The sequence below is a fragment of the Notothenia rossii genome, assembly GCF_949606895.1.
Source record: "Notothenia rossii genome assembly, chromosome: 1".
NCBI classification, from domain to species: domain Eukaryota; kingdom Metazoa; phylum Chordata; class Actinopteri; order Perciformes; family Nototheniidae; genus Notothenia; species Notothenia rossii.
In genome coordinates, this window is record NC_136912.1 from 60,768,648 (window position 1) to 60,788,030 (window position 19,383).

The window sequence follows — 19,383 nt, forward strand, 5'->3', positions numbered from 1 at the left end:
GCTGTAACATAATTGTATTTGAATTTAAAAAACAAACAAAAGATAAAACAAATACACTTTACAACAATTACAAGCACACAAATTCAAGGCTACAACATCAGAATGTCAAGATGTATCCAAAGAACATTTTAAAAACGTGCTTCTAACCTGTACTTCGACGTGAACCTTGAAGAGTCCTCGAGGATAGCTGTGTACGAACAGTAAGGTGCTTTGGTGGGTCAGTCTGACATGCAGAATCTATCATCAGAGGTAATCTGCTGGTAGCATGTGAGGTGCTGGCCTGTAAAGAAGAAAACATAGTTAGAACAAAATCATCTCAACTTAGTGTTCAGGATGAGAAAATACTATTTGGATAATTATAGTCTGAAATCCCAAAAGATGGGGGCTAAAACTGTATATTTAGCTAAGCTCTTTGCTTAGCCTTTTCCAATCAGAGTTAGTTTGGAACCGTAACGTGCATGCTGTGTTTCTGACTGGATACAGATGATGTATTTGAGAGGGGCTGAGCTCAGTAGACTGAATGTAATGAGTGCTAGCCAATTAGCCTGTTGCTGGATGTAAGGCCCCGCCAACAACAACAACAACAAACCAACGGTGCTTTAGCTCGGTTTTACTCGTGGTGTGTCTCCCCCTTCCCCCATAGATCCTAACAGTCGTGCACACACACACCCATTTAAATTCATGTGCGCTAACAAGTAATCACATAAAAGCTTTTACATATAACGTTGCAAAAAACGGCGCGTCTCATTAGCGTAGCGTAGCTTACAGATCGATCATATCTGATCATTCTTACAGACTACAATCACAAAAGCTTGTACATATAACGCTGCAAAAAACGGCACTTGATTGCGCTTGTTAGTATAACTTACTTTATATGATTTTAGAGGATACAAAATACTAATAAAGACGAGAATGAATACTTGTGTTATCTGCTATGGCGTGGCTTTACAGCCTTCACACAGATCGCCATTGCGGCAGTATGTCTGAGCATGTTATCAAATGCCTGATAATTAAAATAAAAGCAAAGACAGCGGAGCGTACAAAATAAAATAAAATGTTACAAAAAAATATAACCGATTACTAGGGATGCAGTAATGGTTAAAAAGCCCCTTTCAGCCGAAAGCCGAAATATCACAGAATGTCAGAGAACAGGGTTACGTTGATCATGCTCCGCATATTTGTCCGGGTGTTTTGATTTCAAGTGGTGGAGTAATCCCGCAGTGGTGAAAGTCTTTGCAGTTAAACCCCCTCGAGAAATGTCAGCTGAACAGGTTTTACAAATTGCAATCCGCGCCTCTTTCTCTGATATTTTGAAATATCTTCAAGCGGCAAACATGTTGGCTGTGAGCCAGCCGCGAGCATGGTCGCGCGTCGTGCTTGTCGCCGCGTTTGGATTACGTCATCACAACAACACGTTAGGTTACCAAACTTATAGGTGCATTTGTTGTTGTTGGAGGCCTGGCTGTTACAGTCTTTATTTACACTATTTTGGTGTAGGCCTACTGGCCTAGATGTTTATGCAGTTTTAAAGCACCTTGGCTTTGTTCTGAAGGCACTTTGTTGTAGTTATCCTACAGAGAAAAGAAAATGCACTTGACTTAGAATTAATGTACAGTATGCATTCAAAAGTGCTGGCTAAATGTTTTATGGACCCATAATAGTGATTATTATTTAAGTAAAGTTTTGCCATCATCATGTCTTTTCCCATAATCAGGTAGCTGAACAACATTGTTAAAAAATGTATACATTATATGATATATATATATATATATATATATATATATATATTTCTATTAATCATTGTCGGCCTTTCGGCATTCGGTTTTCGGCCAACTGTTTCCTATTTTCGGTATCGGTTTCGGCCAAGAATTTCCCATTCGGTGCACCCCTACCGATTACTGTTTGGTTTTGAGGCGAAATTGATACGGTGCAGCTACATGCTACAAGCTAGAATATCTTTATCAGGAAAAACACCGCTAAATAAAAACGTACAGCTTCCAAATTGGATGTGGCCTCACTGGCCTGGTCCCGGATGGTGGGTATTGATCCCGGTTTTAGCTTTAGTCTGGAGCCAAATCCTTCTTTGACTTGAGTGAAGTTCAAAAACATGTCCGGGGCAAAATGTTCTGAACACACAAGCAGAAATTTGTTGTAGTCTTCTGGCACATGTCCCTGGAAAATAAACTCTAGCCAAAGATTCCTGTCACCGTGGTAAATTTGGTTTTATATTGGACGTTGGATACTCTACACATATTTAACACTGGCTTCAATGGACGAATTTTTGTCAAACCAACTTCGATGTGTTAATACAAGGCCTGCCTATATAACACAACGCTTCTTTTGTCAAAAAACCCACCTTTTGATTTTATACTATTTTTGTAATGTTAAAAAATGCTAAAAATCTATTATGCGGCTTGACTTTTTCACCTACCCATGTCAAAACACATCTGATGAACTCAGCTAACTGCCCTACACTAAACACAAAGCTTTTTTTTTTCAAAAAACCCACCTTTTGATTTCATACTATTTTTGTAATGTTAAAAAATGCTATAAATCTATTATGCGGCTTGACCTTTTCACCTACCCATGTCAAAACACATCTGATGAACCCAGCTAACTGCCCTACACTTAACACAAAGTTTATTTTGTAAAAAAAAACACCCTTTGATTTTATACAATTTTTTTAATGTTAAATGCTATAAATCTATTATGCGGCTTGACCTTTTCACCTACCGATATCAAAACATACCTGTGAATTATATATTATACAAGTTAGCATACAAAAAATGTAGGCAGGCTATACTTGATTTATGTGAACTTTTTACAAACACTAAGTAATTAAATAAATACAACTTACAACGATGTGAAATATTTACATATGAACAGGAAATCAAATACATTTATTGGTTATCGCACAGGGTACATTGCCATTGTGCCAGTTCTTTTGGAACATGTACCATCTGGGTTGCTGTTAGGCACATGTCATGGAACCACCTTCCACATGAGTCACACTGGGTCTACAAAGAAAAACAAATTGAACATTTCATATTGGTGATATGATTTTTTTTGTGCATAATGTAAATGACAACATTTAAAAAAAATCACAGATTTGTCATTTTTTGTACAGAATGTTTTAATAACAATAATGTATTTTGCACAATATCAGCATAGTGTAATTTTGTGAAGGTGCATATGTATCCTATCTTTTTATGTAACTACTTCTGCTCCTTTAACAAAGTGTTCCTTTAACAACAGGTTATTCCAACGACTAATGCTTTCTGATTTCTTTCTAATCTCCAATACACATTCCTGCATTTAAAATGTTCGTGTTGTTGGATTTCAGGCACCTACCCAGTCAATTACTACTGCCTCAATGTCTTTTTCTCTTGGCATCTCCTTCAGGCCGCACATTGAACAGTAGTCTTTCTCTTCAAGAACAACAACAACATTAATTTATGTAGTGCTTTAAAATTGACTCCCACACTGCATTACTGAAGGGGAGAACCTCAATAACCAAGTACCAGCATGCAGCAGCTTCTGAGTTACATAGCAGTCAGTTAAAAACATTTATTTAGCAGAATTAAGCAATAGCTCTTAATGATAACCCTAATGATTGTATGTATTTACCTGATGTGGACAGTAGCTCCTCTGCCATCTCTTCCCGGAGACGACACATATCCCTTGGCGAGTTCTTCATATTGAATGAAGGAATTGCCGGGAAAGACTGGATTGCCTCTTTAGTCGCACGCTAAAAAAATGTTGGCCATTTATTTATTGATGAAAACGCATAATATGGTTTTTCCCTATACATTCTGATCAGCAGTTCAGCACCTGAACTGTTGGTTGGTGAGCCTAGTAAAGGATGTCGCATTGCGTTCATCTTCAATGAATGGACCAATGCAATAGTCTACCAAAGAACCTTGAGTCACACTAGCTAGGCATATTTTCCCCTATTCTTGTGACAATGTTTTCTGATACTCAACATACAAAAGCTGTTACTTGTCCTGTCTCTCTGTAATCCCATCTCCAACACAAATAGTCTACTCAAGCACACTATTAGGTTGACAGACACTTACATTTTGATGTGCTCTGTAGTATACAATCGTTCCCTGCTTGGATATACCTTTTACGAAGCAGATTTTGAACTGTCGCGGGCAGAGCACTAGCTTTTTTGCTGTAGCGGCCGGGTTGCTGCCTTTCTCAGCAGAGTGCTAAAGCCCTACCTGTTACACGCGCAAGTAATTCGAGGAGGCGCGAGTGACAAGTGTTGAGCTATTGGTGGGGATAATTCAGGATTCTTGGATACTGGTGGGGTCATGACCTTGCGTCCACCCCCTAAACGACACGATGAAACCCAACCTCGAAAACCCTGTTGAAGTTCCATCCATCCATCCATCTTCTCCCGCTTATCCGTGGTCGGGTCGCGGAGGTAGCAGTTCCAGCAGAGAGCCCCAAACTTTATTTTCCCTGGCCACATCAACCAGCTCTGACTGGGGGATCCCAAGGCGCTCCCAGGCCAGAGAAGAGATATAATCCCTCCATCTGGTTCTTGGTCTACCCCTTGGTCTCTTCCCAGCTGGACGTGCTTGGAACACCTCCCTAGGGAGGCGCCCAGGTGGCATCCTAACTAGGTGCCCGAACCACCTCAACTGGCTCCTTTCGACGCGAAGGAGGAGCGGTTCAACTCCGAGTCCCTCCCGGATGACCGAACTTCTCACCTTATCCCTAAGGGAGACACCAGCCACCCTGCGGAGAAAACCCATCTCGGCCGCTTGTACCCGCGATCTCGTTCTTTCGGTCATGACCCATCCTTCATGACCATAGGTGAGGGTAGGAACGAAAATGGCCCGGTACACAGAGAGCTTTGCCTTCTGGCTCAGCTCCCTTTTCGTCACAACAGTGCGGTAAAGAGACTGCAGTACCGCTCCCGCTGCTCCGATTCTCTGACCCATCTCACACTCCATTGTTCCCTCACTCGAGAACAAGACCCCGAGATACTTGAACTCCTTCACTTGGGGTAAGGACTCATTCCCTACTTGGAGTGGACAGTCCATCGGTTTCCTGCTGAGAACCATGGCCTCAGATTTGGAGGTGCTGATCCTCATCCCAGCCGCTTCACACTCGGTTGCGAACCGATCCAGTGAGTGCTGAAGGTCGCAGACCGATGAAGCCATCAGAACCACATCATCTGCAAAAAGCAGTGGTGCAATCCTTAGTCCACCGAACTGCAAACCCCACGACTACGCCTCGAAATCCGATCCATGTATATTACAAACAGGATTGGTGACAAAGCGCAGCCCTGGCGGAGGCCAACCCTCACCTGAAATGGGTCCGACTTACTGCCGAGGACCCGGACACAGCTCTCACTTTGGGAGTACAGAGATTGGATGGCCCTGAGTAGAGACCCCCTCACCCCGACTGGGGTTGTGAGGGAGTGCGGTCGTCTTTCAACCAGAAGGTTGTGGGTTCGATCCCAGTCCATGCAGTCAACATGTCGATGTGTCCTTGGGCAAGATACTTAACCCTGAGTTGCTCCCGATGGCATGGCCAACGGTGTGTGAATGTGTATGGATGTTAGGTCCTATAGAGTAAGGTAACTGCTCTGTATGAATGGGTGTGAATGGGTGAATGACATGTAGTATGTAAAGCGCTTTGAGGGGTCTTAAAGACTGGATAAAGCGCTATATAAGTACAGTCCATTTACCATTTACCCCATACTCCCGCAGCACCTCCCACAGTGACTCCCTGGGAACCCGGTCATACGCCTTCTCCAAGTCTACAAAACACATGTAGACTGGATAAGCGTACTCCCAGGCCCCCTCCAGGATCCTTGCGAGAGTAAAAAGCAGATCCGTCGTTCCACGACCAGGACGGAATCCGCATTGTTCCTCCTCAATCTGAGGTTCGACAATCGGCCTGACCCTCCTTTCGAGTACCTTAGAGTAAACTTTCCCGGGGAGGCTGAGTAGTGTGATGCCTCTGTAATTGGCACACACCCTCTGATCCCCCTTTTTGAAAAGGGGAACCACCACCCCGGTCTGCCACTCCTTCGGTACTGTTTCCGACTTCCACGCAACTTTGATGAGATGTGTCAACCATGACAGTCCCTCAACACCCAGAGCCTTCAGCATTTCTGGGCGGATCTCATCCACCCCCGGGGCTTTGCCACTGTGAAGTTGTTTGACGACCTCAGTGACCTCCCCCCGGGAGATTGGTGTCGATCCCCCGTCATACTCCAGCTCTGCCTCTAACATAGAGGGCGGAGTTGTCGGGTTCAGGAGTTCCTCAAAGTGCTCCTTCCAACGCCCTAACACTCCATCAGTTGAGGTCAACAACGTCCCATCCTTACTGTACACAGCTTGGATGGTTCCCTGCTTCCCCCTCCTGAGGTGTCGGACAGTTTTCCAGAACAACTTTGGTGCCGCCCGAAAGTCTTTTTCCATGTCTTCTCCGAACTTCTCCCACACCCGCTGCTTTGCCTCGGCCACGGCTGAGGCTGCTGCCCTTCGGGCCTGTCGGTACCTTTGCAGCTGCCTCTGGAGTCCCCCGGGATAACAAATCCCTGAAGGCCTCCTTCTTCAATCGGACGGCTTCCCTGACCACCGGTGTCCACCAGGAGGTTCGAGGGTTACCGCCCCTTGAGGCACCTAGGACCTTGAGACCACAGCTCCCCGCCGCAGCTTCGGCAATAGAGGCTTTGAACACCGACCACTCTGGTTCAATGTCCCCAACCTCCACAGGAATGCCCGAAAAGCTCCGCCGGAGGTGTGAGTTGAAGGCCTCCTGAACTTGGGCCTCCTCCAGACGTTCCCAGTTCACCCGAACTACACGTTTGGGCTTACCAGGTCTATCCAGAGGCTTCCCCCGCCACTCGACCCAACTCACCACCAGATGGTGATCAGTTGACAACTCCGCCCCTCTCTTTACCCGAGTGTCCAAAACATACGGCCTCAGGTCCGATGATACGATAACAAAATCGATCATGGACCTTCTGCCTAGGGTGCTCTGGTACCACGTACACTTATGAGCATCCTTATGTTCGAACATGGTGTTTGTTATGGCCAATCCATGACTAGCACAGAAGTCCAGTAACAAACCACCACTCCGTTTCAGATCAGGGGGGCCGTTCCTCCCAATCACTCCCCTCCAAGTGTCTCCATCATTGCCCACATGTGCGTTGAAGTCTCCCAGCAAGATTAAAGAGTCCCCTTGAGGAGCCCCATACAGGACTCTTTCCAGGGTCTCCAAGAAGGCCGTATACTCTGAACTGCTGTTGGGTGCATAAGCACACACAACAGTCAGAGTTTTCCCCCCCATAACCCGCAGGCGTAGGGAGGCAACCCTCTCGTCCACTTGGGTTGACTCCAACAACGAAGCACCCAACCGGGGACTTGTGAGTATCCCCACACCCGCCCGGCGCCTCACACCTTGAGCAACTCCGGAGAAGAATAGAGTCCAACCCCTATCCAGAAGTAAGGTTCCAGAGCCGACGCTGTGCGTAGAGGTGAGCCCAACCAGATCCAACTGGTAACGCTCCACCTCCCGCACAAGCTCCGACTCCTTCCCCCCCAGAGAGGTGACGTTCCACGTCCCCAAAGCCAGCTTCTGTCGCCCGGGTCTGGTCCGTCGAGACCCTCTGCCTTCACTGCCACCCTTCTGGCAGCGCACCCGACCCCATCGCTGTTTCCCGTAGGCGGTGGGCCCGCGGGACGGAGAAGCGGAGGTGTTGCCCACGTCGCCTTTTCGGGCTGTGCCCGGCCGGGCTCCGTGGCAAGCCCGGCCACCAGACGCTCGCCGACGAGTCCTCCTTCTGGGCCTGGCTCCAGAATGGGACCCCGGGCTTCCTCCGGGCCGGGTATCCTCACTTCGTGTGTCATCTTTCATGAGGTCTTGTGAACCAATCTTAGTCTGGCCCCTTGCCTGAGACCAATTTGCCATGGGAGACCCTACCAGGAACACAAGGTTCCAGACAACACAGCCCTCAGGTTCATCAGGGCACACAAACCTCTCTACCACGGTAAGGTGCTGGTTCTTCAGAGAGGCCTGTTGAAGTTAATGAACTGTAATGGACTGCAAGAAATCAACATGCACTGACTATCAACTTCATCTTCTGTCTATTTAATTGAAAATTACACCCGATACAGGAATGAACAAACAAAAAATCTCAACATTCTTTGACTTATTAAATTATAAAACAATAAACTCTCAGGACATGAACACACTTACAGCAAACAATGAAAAATGTAGTGCTAGAGGACTATGCATCAGATAGTAATTGTTCACAATGTGGGCTGTAGCCTGTCAGCTTACTATAGGGAAACATCCCACAATCCTGTCATAGACTGCATTTTTATCCCTAAATCCCGAACGCCAATCGCCGGACCTTCTTGGTGGCAAAATCTTTTACGAGCTCTTTGAAATCAAGTGACAGATTTGCTTTCAATCGATAACATTGCAAGGCTGTTCAACCTCTCTTGCGACATGGTAGATCTTAAATAGCTCTTGATAAGTTTCAACTTACTAAATGATCATTCACCAACAGCTACGGTAACTGGGAGCATCAAGAAAATTCTGAGGGCAATGCAAACGTCTCCAAAAATGCTCTGGAGTTCCATCTTGTATATTGCATTCAGTAGATCAAGAGAGCTACAATCAGGGGGGAAAGTGGCAGAAAATATTTTATTGAGATGCCTTATCTCACTCTCAAACTGATCTGTGAGATCCTGTGAGTATTTCTCCCTCAGTGGCTGACACACAGAAGCCATGACACTGTCACTCAACTTCCCAATTTTAAATATGGCAGCAAATTCTTCAACAATATTTGCTGTTGTTTGGAACCGAGTGTCCAAGTCACTCATGATCTGGTCCATGGCAGTGAAAAACACAGTGTTACGGAATGTTGTTTCTGGCCCATCCTCCTGACCTGTTCCTTCAGCAGTTTCATCATGAAACCTCTTCCTCCTCCTCTCACGGCAAAGTTCTTTTTTGAAATGAGGTGGAACCTCCATTTCCTTAGCTACCATTGATGCCTCAAACAGAATAGCCATCCATTTCTGAGAGTCTGCATCTCATCTCTTAGTGCAGCAACATTACCTGCCTCCACCTCTATTGAGATTTTCCCTGACTGGAGTATCACATTTCTGTCATCAATTGATTGCAATATTTTCACCCAAATGGTGAGAAGGACAATGGCATCAAATGACATGGGGTAGTTCCTCAGACCAACAGCTTCAGATCTGGCCTCACCTGTGAGACTGCATGAGCTCAGTATGGTAGCAAGGGCTTCAATGACACCGGGTAGTTGCTTTGCTACAGGTTTCACAGCATCAATTCTCGCACTCCAGCGAGTGTCAGATAGCCTATGTACAGAGCAACCTGTTTTTCTTTTTGTATATAGACCAACGAGATGGACTGGCACTTACAAATGTGTAGAGGCGGTTAATGTAACCAAAAAAGTTGGACACTTCAGGGCTCGATTCTGCAGCATGCACGCCTACCAGATTCAACGTGTGGGAGGCACAAGGTGAGAAAGTAGCAAGATTATTCTTTTTCAGTATTTGGGCTTGGACTCCCTTGATTTTCCCTGACATATTCGCCCCATTATTATACCCTTGCCCCCTGCAATCACTAATGTCTATCCCTAGATCCAGAAGCACACTCTCCATCATGCCTGCTATTTCACATCCTGTTTTTCCGTTGAAATCTTTGAATTCAATAAATCTTTCAGTGATCTCCCATTCGCCTGTGTCTTCATTATAATGTACATATCTTATGAGCACAACATTTTGCTCGGTGTGGGAAATGTCAGGCGTTGCATCACAAATGATTCCATAGTATATGGCATCCTCCCTTTCCGTCAATGGTTTTTAAAACCTTTCCCCCACACAATTCAATAAACTCGTTCTGGATGTCTGGGCTCAGATAATGAGTTAGCTGGCTTCCTTTTTTGGATGTCCTGATTTTGTCTAAGTGGTCTTTCAAGAGTGGATCATATCATGAAAAAAGTTCTAGCGTACCTACAATTTCCATTGTGGACATCGCCCAAAGTATAAGTTTTACCTCGGAAAGCTAAATTCTTCGTTGCCAAGTGCAGAATGACATCAAGGAGTCTCTGCAAGAAAGCTTTGTTTTTCTCAATTTCAGACTGTAGCTCTCTCTGCAACTGATGATCAACGCCACATGCAGTCATAACCGAACACTGCAGGTGTTTCCATCGCAAATAACAGTCCCACTGATTCCTACTTGTTTCATGGCTTGGGAATTTATCATACATGCGACGACACTCGACGTCACACATCTTGTATCCCTGGTCACTACTCAAAGCACTAAGAGAGGATATTTGTTGCTCCTTTGTGATATATTTATTTTAATGTCACCTCATATATTCGTGTGTGTTAAATTTGAAGGGACAAAGTACATTTTTCCTCTTTTAAATATAGCGCATTAGTCTTTTCTTCCACTTTTATGTGTAACCAAAAAGGGTGTTTGTTTTGGCTATTTGTGAGCAGGCATAATACCAATGAACTTTGACATCTGCTTTGCAGTTCCCAGACATCGGGAGAGGCCCTGAGTCTCTGGCTTCCTCTGTTAATTGCTAAAACCCGTATTGATTAACCCAAAGGGAGATGTGCCTCAGATATAAGGCAGTTAAAGTCTTGTAGAATTAATGATTCATTTTCTGTAGACCCCAAAAGAGGCCTTGAGAATTGGATCACACAGTAAACAAGACCATAGTCCTTTGTTCTCATTTTTAAATGTATTCATTCCAGATAGCTGACTTTTAGGTGAGAAGAAGGTCAGGGAAGACCTTAGGGCATGGGAACAGTTAACTTCTGTTGGTTGACTGATTCTGTGGCCGTCATGGGACGATGACGTTTGGATATTTACAAATATGGCTTTCATAAAGAAAAACAGGTGACTGTTGTGTGATAAGATACATGATAGGATGTGTGTGTGTGTGTGTGTGTGTGTGTGTGTGTTGAAGATGTTTAGGGGGAATGAGTATGTGTCCTGTCAAAGAGTCCTCTGTCATGACTCCAAATCATTGATTTGGGGACTGCCTGAAGGCACACACACACACACACACACACACACACACACACACACACACACACACACACACACACACACACACACACACACACACACACACACACACACACACACACACACACACACACACACACACACACACACACACACGCGCACAGAAGCAACAGATGGAATCGACAAACTGCCGACTCACTGCTTGGGGTCCCGCCCAGGGCCGCCTTAATGCAGGGGCCAACGGAGATCGGGGGCCTATCATGAGCCAATACAAAAAAAAAAATCATTTTTTTTATTTCGGATGTTTTTTTTTAACATTTTAAATAAACAAAGTCTTGGCTTTCAGAATATGAAAATTTTATTTCCAAAATCACACGATAAATATATTTTTGAAGCTTGTAAAGGGAAGAAGATGGCTCTCTCTCGCCATGCTGTTCTGCTGTTCCCCTCCCTCCGCTGAAAATTATGAATGTAAGGCGTATAGTAATCATAGATAACACGGCAGGTTCCGTTACAGTTTGTTTTCATCTGATTTCAATCAAGCTTTCAGAATATTAAACTTGTTTCGGCAAATTCAGATGATAAATACAACTTTGAAGCTTGTAACGGCATAATTACAAGCGGAGAACGGAGTAACTTGACGTCACAGCAGGCATAACAACAGCCGGTGTTTCTCGTGAGTGGTTTCCCCGGGAAACAAACACAATACACACACACACACACACACACACACACACACACACACACACACACACACACACACACACACACACACACACACACACACACACACTTTCCCCAGACCAGTAATCCAAACGAAAATATCTTCCCTCTGTAGTATTTTGATCATTTGCTCCGCTAATCAATCAGATCGATGGATTCAAGAGATTTTTCTCAAAAATGATGACTCCGAAACAGTCAGTGGGCACCACTTAACAGCCAATCAGAATGAGAATATGTTTCACATGTGACTTATTCAAATTGCGAGGGATTGAGTGACAGATGAAGGTTGTTTAGGAGAAAATGTCGGAGAAGAAAAGGTTTGAGAGTGGCGCTCGGAAAAGGAAATTGTTGAGGGAAAAGGAGTTTCGTGACAAGCAGCTATTACAAAAAATGCCGAAGCTTACAGGTTATTTTAAACCTGTAGGCCAGGATGAGGAGGAAGGACAGATGAGTTCTGTACCGAGCGGCAGCGGTGCCGGCCGCGGGGCCTCAGAGCCAAGTAGGCCGTCTGGTTCTGATAGTGATGAAGTAGCGGGAGAGGAAAAACAGACAGGAGGGACATTATCTGTTGGAGGAGATGGAGAGGACGACGAGGACTTGCTACGTGAAGGGGAGCCAACGGCAACCGGACAAATACATGAGGGAGGCCCGATACGTCACTCATCTGGAGGAGAGGACCAGGCGCGCGTAGAGCAGAGTGGAGAAGTGCGATCACAGAGCCTGCCGAGGCTATAAATGACTTTGATTTGTTGTTTCAATAGGGGGCCTACAAAACCAGCCATCAGCCCCAGGGCCTGATGTTAGGTTAAGGCGGGCTTGGTCCCGCCCAGAAGTGAAACCGACCAATGGAACACTGCCAACTCACTGGCTAGCTCGCTCTGAAGTGAACCCGCCAATAAACAAATAGCTAGGGAAGAGCAAGCGACAAAATTCCTCCCCACCTGTGTATAAATGTTGTGATTATTTTGAAGATCGGTCCTCTTGTTTCTGACTGGCTGTCGTGGTAGAACCTGAGCCCGGAGTACTCTGCAGAGTGCTTCGTGATTCGGGTGAATAGGAGATTGGGTGATGTATTGTATGTTCTACCATTAAAACAGATTATTGTTTAACCCTTATCCTGGTGCTTTGACTTTTTCTTCTTTTAAAACAAACTCATAGAGGAACGCGCGGAGCAGAGGTTCTGCTCCAACAATTTGGTGGACCCCGACGTGATGACGTCATGAGGTGGCGACGTGAGGACGTGCCGACGTGGTGACGTCATGAGTAGGGTTTTTTAGAGGAAAATCAGCAGCCAGCGGACGAATGGTCCGGAGAAGAGGCCTAGAATAATCTCTGACAACTAAAACGAGGATCCTACAATTGAAAGGTGAGCAGACGAGCCTGTTTCTATCGAAGGTCTGCAATTGGCTAAACTACATTTTAGAGTTGTCAGAGACATATTCCGGTGTCATAGTTGTTGAGGTGGAATATACAATACATATTTTAGATAGGTAGGAAAGTTATATAAAATAAAAGTGAATCAACGAGGTGTGGTGTGTAAGAAGACGGTGAAAGGCCCCATACTTTTTTCAAAAGTAGACGGCTAAGGCTCGTTGGGGATGTTCAGTGGCTGTTTCAAGGCGCCATCCGGAACAAATCAGAATAATAATTCTTAGGTTCATAGGAATCAAAGTTAAGTTATATGTAAAAATCCAAGAGGAGAAAACGCAAACTTCGAAAAGCCATTTGAAACTAACGGATCTCGCTATCTCTTGTTCTGTTGGGTTTTAACTCCCATTCTGTTGAAAGAAATATCGCATCTTAAAAGCTGCACAGACAGTGAGGAGGATATATTTATGTACCAGGCGATTAAATAGAATATATTATTGAACATGAAACAGCCTAAGTCAGATGAATAGATACGAAGTCATAATGAAAGGAGAATTTGAACGAGAGAAGCGTGAGTGAAGAGCTTACGAGAACAGTGGGTTCAAGCAGAAAAATTGAATAAAAGGATAGCAGAAGTGTTAATTGTTGAAAGAAGCCCCCCTTCTCATAAAAAGGCTGAGAGCTACAGCGGGGGAGAGAGGAGGGTTGTCAGTATTTGTCTGTGAGAGTCCCCCCCCCCTTTTTCTCTCGAGAGCAGTGTCTGCTTGCTTTTTTCTCTAATGCCTGAAGTTGGAGGGAAATACATTGAAAATTAACAGATCAAGGTGTAATTTGAAGTGGTAGATATATTGAAATAAATAAGAAACAATGATTTGCTGCTATTTAAACATAGTCTTTGAGAACTGATTGATACCGTTGCATTGCATTGTGAATTTCATGGTATTTGTCATTAACTAAGGATTGTACTTAATTATACTTCAAGGAAAATGATATTAAATACAGTAACCTTAGGGGAAAGTGAAAAGAGGTTTACTGAGTATATGAAGTACATTAAAGTTAAGGCTTTATTCAAATTAAATATAATAGGTGGATTTTTCCACCTAGAATAAGACATGGAAAGAGGAGAATTTGTTAGACATGAAATAACGAACTCACTGGAAGAAATATATATTGTAATGTTATTTAGGAGTTGTATTTATCATATACAGTTACTCTCAGTTGATGGTTGTTTAAAGTATATAGGAAACTGAAAACGTAAACGATCCACCAGAATTGTGTTTTTAAGTTTATGAAAAAGGAGTAGAAAGTAAAAAGAAGGTTTTTGTAAGTTTGTCAGAGGGAATCTGTTAATGTTTAAACAGGACAGAGGTGCTGCACGAGGTTTTGCTCCAGCCATCTCACACAGTTACACAAAGGGGTGATTTGTGAGAGGCTGGTGCAGGAGCCGGCTGCTGCAGGGCGCAGAGAGGGCGCAGTGAGGAGAAGTAAATGGTTTGAAAAGTATAGAGAGTTTAAATGTTATATAAAGTTAACTAATATTCTGGAAAAGGTCATATTGTTTTATGAGTAACATAAAATAAGAATATATTTACTAGATATAAGAACAACAGGCTTATCTAGGTTAACAGAACATTGCTACTAACCAGTTTCAGATGCAACTATCCTATGTTTGTTCTAAAGAGAACATACGTTGCATTTATAATTAATATTAAGAAAGTTCACAATTGATACCATTAAAGACCGTTTTGGATTAATAGGCCGTGTCTGTCATGGACATCCGTGCTTAGATGGAATAAAAGTGTTGAGATGTTCTCAAAAATGGGAGTTTTCACAATGCTGTTGAGTTTTTATTGAAAAATTAAGTAATAAGGACAGAAAAATGTTCCGTGATGATTTATTTAGGTTTCAGCTTTAGTAATAATGAAGATTACATTTTGTAATAATTCCTTTAAGTGTTCCAAAAATATATTCATTAACTGTAGTCAGATTACTTGTTTTAAATATATAGCGCTGAATACAGTTAGTTTTGTATTCTGTTACAAATCTAACCATGCTTGTAACACACAACTTAGATAAACAATTTGAAAAAGAATAGAATAAGCAAGTAGATAAAAGATGAATCTATAGTGGTTAAGAAGGATGTCTTTGTTTTGCCTATTAACTGAGAACTGAAGTAATGAAGAATAGGAAGATTGTTACCATTAATGGGTTTAACATTCACATGTTTCAGCATTCCTGACCATATAGACACTCAGCTGTTTTATTTTGTCACCCGCTGGGGGAGAGATTTAAATTGAGTTTTTCTCCAGTAGCTGATTTGCTGTGATTACAGCAGCGTTGGATAGTTGTGCGCCACCTTTGGGTTGTACTCTGAATCAGTGTGTTGCTGAAAAGTTGCTCATTAAAGAAACAGAAGAAGTGTGCAAAGAACGCATCTCTGAGGAGGTATTGACAGTTTGCTTGTGCCTCGTTGTCAAGGCAACAGTTGTGTGAAGAGGAAATGCAGTTTTTGGGGATTCCTACTGTGCAGAGGACAATGTGTGTCTGCTGATTGTATCACATTGATCCAGAGGTCCCTTCCCCCTCAGGACATCCCAATGCCAGAGAGAGTTTCCTTGAAGCCCACTGACCAGGGCCGGTTCTAGCTTTTTGTGGACCCTGCCACTGACTACAGCTGAAGAGGACAATGAATCATTGACTGTTCTCAATATGACAAGATCTTGAGACAGGCTGGTCTCAGTCTGTTCAGACTCTGAAGAAAACATGCAATGATTTTACAGCATAACTGTGCAAGAGTTTACCAGAAGGTGGTGTAGAACGATATGCTTAGTGTTTGGGAATGGAGGCTGATTGTTTAATGATGGTCTGGAATACTGAAAAGATTCAAGTTTAATATCCTTGTTTGGCAAACAAGACATCTGATTATTATGTCACACATGATAATCTTGACATAGTGACTAGCTATGGGTAAACGTGTAGACGTTATACCATTATTATCATGAACTAAAAATAAATAGGGAAATAGTATCTGGTTAAAGATGAATGGATTTCATATCCTAGAGAGGATTAGTTATATTGTGAATACTTCCAAAGGTATTTACTAATGTATTTTGAAGAACACATAAGAACACAGGTCCAGTTTTGTTTTGTTTCTAGATTAAATTGTCCATTACCAAAACTGTTCAGCTTAGGTCTGGCTTTAGACTTTAATAGTAAAAGAGTATTTAGGCTTATTTTTGTATATCTGACATTTTTTAAATATGTTGGCTATTCACTAGATAGAGAGATGGCATTACTCTCCATTTGTTAAGAACATTTCTGAAGATTAAATATTTGTTTAATTTCTAATATTCCTATTTAAGACGCAATTTTAGAGTAACAAGTCTGATGCTGAAATTGAAAAATGTGTTAGTGATTTGCATGATGTAAAAAAAAAAGGTTTTGTTTGTTCAACCTCCAGTTAAATCTGAACAGTAATAATGATTGATTTGGCCAAAGCTTAGTTTAACATCCTGATGTAACATTATGAGGTATGTTCACTTCTAAGGGTAAACAAATTGATAAAATGGATTATTGTTATTATTATTGATTAATTTGGAATATTAATTCAAAAGGCCATTTTCTGCAGGTTCACTTAAGAATGCCTTGCATGAACATTTGTCAGGTATTGTGTTTACTAGGGGCGGTATATTAATAAAGTGTATTGATAATTTGTTTGTTAAACATCTGAAGAAAATGGGGCTGCGAACACGAGAAAAATGTTGTTGCATTGGTTGACATCAACACAATGATGTCACTAGTACAACTCCAGCTAGTAGATTATTAAAGTCTCTGCGGAGCACGACACATGGCCAAAAAGACTGAGACCAAATGACCTTTGACCCTGACTGACAGTGTTAGTGTGAATGAATGCCGGCATGTGATCAGTGCAACTGCATGATTCTAAAACAATGACTAACCAAGCATGTTTTTAGACTAACACATTATTCTGGAGCTCCAAGGGAAACGAGAGGTTTCCTAAAAAATGTTGACATGTTTCTAATATTGATTGAGTTATAACAGGTAACACAGATGCAGAATCAGTGGCCGAGGGGCTACTGTGAGAGGTGTAATTCCAGAATGGGAATACCAGAGAAGTTGACCTGTGATAATGAAACAATTTTGTAATATTTCAACAGGTATTAAAGTAACTGAGGTTTGAAATGTAGAAAGAACATATTACAGTTAAGTTAAAACATAGTAATATAATGAGATATAATTTAATTTAGACAACATCTTGTAACTAGCCTGGTAAAGAAGTAAAAGCCATAGACTTTATTGTTTAGATCAGCGGTTTTCAAAGTGTGAGGCGCGCCTCCCCTGGGGGGCGCCAGAGAGCTTCAGGGGAGGCGCAGTGTGAGATACAAAAGAACGAGAAAAAGACGAGTAAAGTGACACTTGCCCACTTGTGGCTGTCTGTGGAGACCGAGTTCCCCCACCTCGCCAAAAAGGCTGTAAAAGTGCTCATTCTCTTCACCTCCACCTACCTGTGTGAGTGCAGGTTTTCCGCATTGACTTTGATCAAAAGCAAGTACCGGTAAAGGCTGCAGCCATAGTATGATCTGCGTTTATTCCTGTTTGCATCAAAGACGCAGACTCATTGTTCCCACTAATGTAGGGGTGAGTGTAATAAGGAGGCAAAGTTGACATTCAGTGTGTTGCCGGGAGCATATAAGGATTTATCCACCATGTTGAAAATGTTAAAAAAAATATGTCTTGAGAACACGGCGTGCGGAAATATACGGGTCGTGCTGCAGCTACATGTGCCTGTCCTCTGTAAGAAGGTGTCGGCGACTGACATGCAAGGAAGAACGGCTGTCCACAGGCTGTTCCAACTTTAACAACTGTATTAACTTCCAGGGTAGTGAATTGAACATGCAATTGTAATTGGGTTTGTGGTATATTTTCATGCACGCACACGCATGTTCCACAACACACAAACTGAACAACACTCAATTTTTCGATCGCTACCAGCGTCCTTGCGATCTTGTTATAACAACAAGTGCACATTACTGATGCAATATGGTTGAGACCATTCAGGCTTATTCTAGAGGGGTGCAAGGAATAGTCCAAGTATTGGGGGAGTTTTATACAATATGTTTAAAACATAAAAATAAAAAGGTTTAAAAAAGTTATTGTTTAATGTTTTAAGGAAGTGACGCTACTCAGCCAATCAAATCTGTGCAGTCAGCACGATAGATTCAAACACAGATGAGACAAGAGGAGAGAAGCAGTCGGACTAATTTCAAATGGCGGAAGGTAGACAGCGAAAACAGAGCATTTCATTACATTTTCTCTTACTGGACCTCTTTGAAATGCAATTGAATACCCCTGCATTATAGCAACAACAACAATAATAATAATAATAATAATAATAACAGCAATAATAATTGGGAGGGGGGGGCGCGGCTGTTCTTATGTTCTCTGAGGGGGGGCTCACCTACCCACACTTTGAAAACCCCTGGTTTAGATCATTATTGGGATGTACATTTAATTTAAATTCATAATAGAAAGACATTTGATGATAGTATGTTGGATTTCTGTATTCATTTTTTCAGCTTGATAATATCTAAGCACTGACAGGTAGAAGCAGTATCACCAGGAAATTATTCACTTTGTCAGTGTCATGAAATTAGTTGTTTTGAATCCATAACATTAGTGTGTTCCATTACCAGAGACATTAGCAGTTCATATTATATTTAGATTTTAAATAGGATCTCAAGGATTTCATTTAAAAATAACACAGATGCTTGTCAGAAATTCAGAGCTATTAAAATATGTTATTTAGTTCACCTAAAGATGTTGGGGTTTATTTTGTTGACACAGGCCAAGTATTAAAATTCTGAAGCTGCACTGGCAGATAGGAGGTCTACAACTAATTTAGAAAACCTGTTCACAGACAGCTGTTGTTTTAAGACACCCCACCAACAGGCTCCAAGCAGCCTACCAGTTGTGGGTCAAACACCTGGGGGCCCAGAAGCCTTGAGCGTAGACTGGAGGGGTGGGTATCAGATTTCTCCACACAGGTTCCTGACGCCAAAAGGGGGACCCGAGGAGCAGGAGGCCGACACAGCGGATTTCGTCTGGCTGAAGGTCGTCAGGTCTAGGTGGCTCAATCCCAGGTTCTCCGGCCTCTACAGAGTGACCAAGAGGACATCTCATGCCGTCCGCCGAGGAGCAAAGGGGGACATCTGGTACTACTGGAGC